The sequence below is a fragment of the Dromaius novaehollandiae genome, chromosome 13 (genome assembly GCF_036370855.1).
Source record: "Dromaius novaehollandiae isolate bDroNov1 chromosome 13, bDroNov1.hap1, whole genome shotgun sequence".
Lineage (NCBI taxonomy): Eukaryota > Metazoa > Chordata > Aves > Casuariiformes > Dromaiidae > Dromaius > Dromaius novaehollandiae.
In genome coordinates, this window is record NC_088110.1 from 12,516,839 (window position 1) to 12,522,500 (window position 5,662).

At 37.0% G+C, this 5,662-nt stretch overlaps 1 long non-coding RNA gene across 1 annotated transcript in view; it reads right to left on the reverse strand.

Moving 5' to 3' along the window:
• Positions 1-3,510: 3,510 nt before the first annotated feature.
• The window catches only part of LOC135329732 (uncharacterized), a 109,171-nt gene continuing 107,019 nt past the window's right edge, over positions 3,511-5,662 (reverse strand). Inside the window, exon 5 of the long non-coding RNA XR_010391339.1 lies at positions 3,511-3,594. This is a non-coding gene — a long non-coding RNA (uncharacterized LOC135329732). The remainder of the gene's footprint in view (positions 3,595-5,662) is intronic.

The following is a 5,662-nucleotide window of genomic DNA, read 5'->3' on the forward strand; positions in this document are numbered from 1 at the left end:
TTTAATGATTTGTTGCACTATTTATAGGATAAACAATAAATCTAGCATGATTCATCATACTACCCAATAAATCATGGGACAAATCATTAGGCAGAGTGATAAAATCAAGTGTTTTAGAAATAAGTTAATCTATGATGCCAATGTGCAATCTAAACAGTTGCTTTAAAACCCTATTTACTAATCATTTTTACATAAAGAAAGACTGATGATTATGTAGATTAAATGTGTACTTATTCCTATAAGCAGTAGATAATCACATGTTCTGTGCTGGTCTGTTTAGAAAGAAAAAAGATAAAAATCCACTGTGAAAATAAGTAACATCATTTTGATCATATTTGTATATTTATGAAGGGCTTTCTTCAGAATTTCTAAGTCTGCCTTAGATTTTGGTGAAGAAATAGTTAATTAAAAGCACATTACACGGTTGCTGGACAGATACTATGTTTTAACTATGAATTCCATAATATCCTGATTAACAGTTTCATTAAGACATGATGGCTGGTTCTAATGCTTCTTCATTCTTAAGTCTGAATATAACCCTGTGCTCGTTCTCATTTGTGACAACTGTGTTTATAGCTTCTCTACCCATAGAGCTTCATGGCACTTTGAATTATGCTCAAGAGTATATGGGCATCACGTCACATTTGTGTGCCTGATATCATACATGACTAGCTGCGCTCCAGCCAGGGTCCTTAATGTACATTCTACAGATGGACTACCCTCTGAATGCTTAGCCAGATATTAAGTTAAATCTTTTTGGAGTCAAGCTTGTTTCACATCAGTTACACAAACATATTGGTTCCTTTAAAAGGACAAATGCACTGAGAGTAAGACAGGGAATCTAGGTCGGAAATCTAGGAAAATCATTTTAAATTTCAGTTCAGCCTTTAAATTTGAAAATCTCTTCTTTGGGAATTATTGTTATCTGAAAGGGGTTTGTTTTCATTTATTTTACCCCAAAGTGAAGCAGCTGAGCAATATTTATCAAGAAATATGTATGCAGCATAGTTGGCTTAACGATAAAAGAAACATAAACAGCAAGGCAAGCTCCTTCTTTCTCACTTTCTGTTTTGTATTAAAATGCAACAAAGCTGACAAGATAGTGACAAACCAACATGATATTTCTAGTCCAGGTTTTTCTCAAAACAAAAAAAAAATGTTAACATTTGTGTGCTACTGTCTGCCTACCTATCTATTTATCACATTGGGACTATGTCATACATACTGTACCTTCTTGATAAGGCTAATCTTGAGAGCAAGGCATTTTCCTTTTACTGAAGGAATATGTTTGAGTAACAAAAGCATCTGTAATTAGGGCTGTGACCAACTGTTTACTTGTCAAGTAGAGTTGGGTGAACAAGCCCCTCCAAGCTCACCAAGTACGCTGGGGAAGCAAAAAGGCGTGGTAAGCCTGAAGCTGGGAGGGGGATTATATCAGAGAGACTGAAGGGGGCAGAGGGGATATGGTTGGTTTTGTAGCGTTCTTGCTTTTTATCTCAATCCATATAGCATGTTTTGTAAAGGACGTCCGCAAGATGGACTAGAGAAAAGGGACAGCCATTTGAGGCTTTACACACTATAGGTGGGGATAATTTGTTTGTGGCTTTATTTGGTTTTTAATGTGCAGACATCCCATACATATAAAATGTAATAACCGAGAGCACACCAGAATCATATGTCTGCAGTCCCTTGTTATTCTTTTAGAACCTGCTTATCTTTTGCTTCACTTTTTGCTGATGACACATAAGGTCAGATTTTTAAAGGCACTTAGATGCCTCATTTTATTGAAATCAATGGGAGCTAGGTGCTTAAATACCTTTGAGGAACTAGCCGTTTAATGTTTATTAACAATGCCTCAGATGAGGGTACATCCCAGAAAACATAATAATTGCCTTCCTTTATTAACCGTGGTTTGTCGAGATAAGATAGAATCAAGTCCTCAGACTCATCTCCTCTCAATGATTTCCTAAATGAGATCAGTTCCCACTTACATCCTGAATGACCAAGGGTGACTAAATCAGAGCAATGAAGTACATTTATGTCCTTGAAACTCAAATCATCTTGCAGGCACTTCTCACAGTATTGCCAATTCTTATGATATTATTGAGTCTCAAAATGTTTGGTGTTTTTCTTGAATACGTAGCTATAATCATCTTAACTACAAGAGAATATCTCCTTTTTCTCTTTTAGTAAAAATGAAGCTCTTTTTTTCTTTGGGAGCTTAGACACTCACATAACTATTGGACTACAGATAAAACAATATTATTTCCTTGCATTTTTTCCCTCATGCCTCCAGTCTGCTCATCAAGGCATCGCACTTGAGAGACATCACACGGAGGCCTCCAAGTCAGCTGAGAGGTGCAGAACACAGTTTATAATTTTTCTGTCCAGAAATGCTAAGTCAGGGAAAACAGGTTCTAATAGCCTTTGGATGATCAGTAGGGACAAGTAAGGAAGAGAAGCCCTAAGCTGAACCTCCTAATGCTTAAGCATCCCAGTATTTCCCCTTATCCCCAGACAGACTTACATCAGGGCTCACTTCTGCCTGCTGCTTAACCAGGGACACGGTTTGTGCTATTGTACTTTAGTAGTAACATTTCTTCATCTTTGGTGATATATCCTCAGTTCCCATTGTTTCCTACAAGCTTAGCACTCACATGTGCTGAGCTTTCCATACTTTGTCTACCAATCCAGAGGTGTGAGGGCTTTCAAGAGAAAGATCTACTGGTGCTGTTAAGGTGGTCTGTACCTACTTTTTGCCTCTGTGATACTCCTTTTTCCCTCGCTGTCGCTCTATTTTACCCTTTCTCCTCTCCAAACATTTTTCTCTCCAGCTTCCCATATTTCTCTCTCTTCCTTCCATTTCTTTCCAGTTCTCTCCACCCATTTCCTTCTTTCTCTTTTATCCTTTCAGCTCTACTTTTCATTTTCTCTACTGCCAATTAGTTGATCAACATTAGACACCAAAATTTTAAGCCAATATGTTAAATTCATGTTCAAATACAATTGAAAATGGGTGATGAGAAATCTCAAGGGTATCTGTTTTCTCCTCAGGCACCTTCTTATCCTATTCTCTGCTATGCCCATGCACCGTCGTCTTCTCATAGGGCAGATGCCACAGGCAACAGAAATAAACTGCCAGTAGCAGGCCACCCAACTACTCCAGACTGACCAAATAATTTTATATTAGGCTCAGCAACAAGGGCTTGATACAAAGTAGTATGCCTGCTCATTCCCTCCTTTCCTCCCTCCCAACCCTCATGGTGTCCTATAAGGGAACTGTCATTTGTGACTTCTGACAGACCAATAGCTCAGCTTACTGTTCCTTTACCTTGATTTTTTTTTTCCTATAGGGCCCAAAAGGCCACCACCGTGAGCAGTAGGCATTAGATACTTGTATCCCATGAGATGTATTTAGAGCAGTACCAGCTGTCAGAACAGTGAAGGGTTTGAGTTGTTTCACTTACTGCAGGAGACCCTCTAAACTTTTCACACTACTTGCCTGTTAACTCCAATATGAGATGTTTCTTCTTTTTCTGTTAGCCTAATTCTCCTTGTAAATCCTCAGCTGATTTGCTGGAAGTCTCGCTGCACCTGAAATACATGAAACATAGGGATTATTTTTTAATCAGTCCAGAACTGCAAGGGAGAAGACTGTATTCATGTTCCCTTTCAGCAGAGGCAGGTGACTCCCGCTCACAGCACCTTTCCAGAGTGACTGCTCCTAAAGCCTGCTAAATCAATTTTAACACCCTTTTGTGTAATAGCAGCATAAGCACAGCCATTGCGTGGATTTAATTAGAGCCATGCAATCTACATAAAGCACACAGAACAGTACTGCAGTGAAAGAAACCCACTCATTATGTCAATAAATTAAAGATTCACTGGACAGGGGCTTCTTAAAAATTAAAATTTTAACATATTACAATTAGCAAAGCTAACCCAACAAGTCATTCACAAATAAAATCCTAACATTCCAAGGCCCTGCATACCCACAGTGTCTGCTGAAGTCGACAGACATTCTGTGTCAGATTACACGCAGGACCAGGGATATTTCGTACATTAGCACTGATATGTTTTTCCTGCCACTATGCAATCCAGGCATTTTCAAAGTGACAATCAGGTCATGTGGGAACTTCATGGCTAAAATACTGAATAACACTGAAACTGTATTCCTGTAAGTGTTTGTATAGCTAGATTTCAGTGTCAGGGATTAGGGGGTTCTTATCTAAAACATCCTAAATTATTTCTAAAGTAGTACTTGTAAAACATTTTACACTGAATTACTTTTCTAAACATATTTTAAAAAGAAACACATTGCCATATTTTCTGTGGGCTTGAAAGCTTATGTTAAGTTTCCAAATAAGTCAATTCTATAAAGATAACATCTTTAAAAAAAATGTGTTGCAAGCTAATACTGTACATAACAAATAAGTCTTAATTAAAATTTAAATTGAAATCCGTATTGGCTGATCATTTCTGAAATGGAAACATTTTAAGGCATGAATTTCAAAATTTCTCAGGTCAAATTTTCAGGTACCCCATACCTATAATTAGGGTAAAAATGTCAAAGTCATCTATTCCACTGAAGTACACACAGAATTTACCAGCGCTTGATGTCCATCTGTTCCTACTGTGACATTTGTGGCTGAATTTCAACACAAGCTTAGCACCCAAAATGCTGAACTCCTCTGGGAATCTGGATGTGTTTGGAGAAACAGAATCTAAGCACAGGTAGAATCTCTGCTGGTTTTAAATCTATTTCCAGTAATGGAAGGTGTTGAAAACCTGGCCTGTAACTATTAGCATTATAGTGCCACATTTTTTTTTCATACAGTTGTTCTACAAGCTGTTCTACTGTAGCACACACAGTATTTTTTAGATTGTATTTCTCACACAACTTTAGTTTTCTGATTACCTTGTTACCTATTTATCAGCTATTCTATGTGCAGAAGTACTCAAATCACTTAGGCCATACACAAAAGTCAGCTTCAGACGAACACTGAATGAAAATCATCCTGAAAGGTCAGTATACAGTCAGATTTGCTGACCCGTTAGCCTGTTCATTGCTGATAGAGGTAAATAGCTGTAAGAATATTAACAATGAGTCCTGAGGCAGTCATAAAACCCTACCTAAGGTGATTTGAGATGTCATCCTATACTTTTAACCCATTATAAAGAATCAATAAAAGCCAAAGTCAGCAAAGTGAATACATATCATCTTTAAACCTAATTAAAGGTTATTTTTGTACAGATCTCTAGTACCCTTCAGCAGAGATAATTTTATCTTCTAGTCATGATCTCTCTGCACATATTCGACACTACATACTACTGAAAACACTCAGCTGACTTCCTAAATATTCTCTAAGAGATAATGACTCTTTTTATTGTGTTTTTACTGTGTTTTGATTCATATTTTATAATAAAGTAATTTTTAAAGTTCCCGCAACACAACGTCATTTCTGTGTTTTGCTAAGAGAAAAAAATGTGTATGGTCTTCAAAAAAAATCTTTTCATAACTCAACATTTATATATTCTATTGAGAAAATGTTACTGCAATAAAATGGCTTATGTAAATATTAAAAAAAAAAAAGCTGTCAAAACCTGCATGAGTTGTTTAAACACTAGGAATGAGAACCAGCAACAATGAAGATGTGCTGTC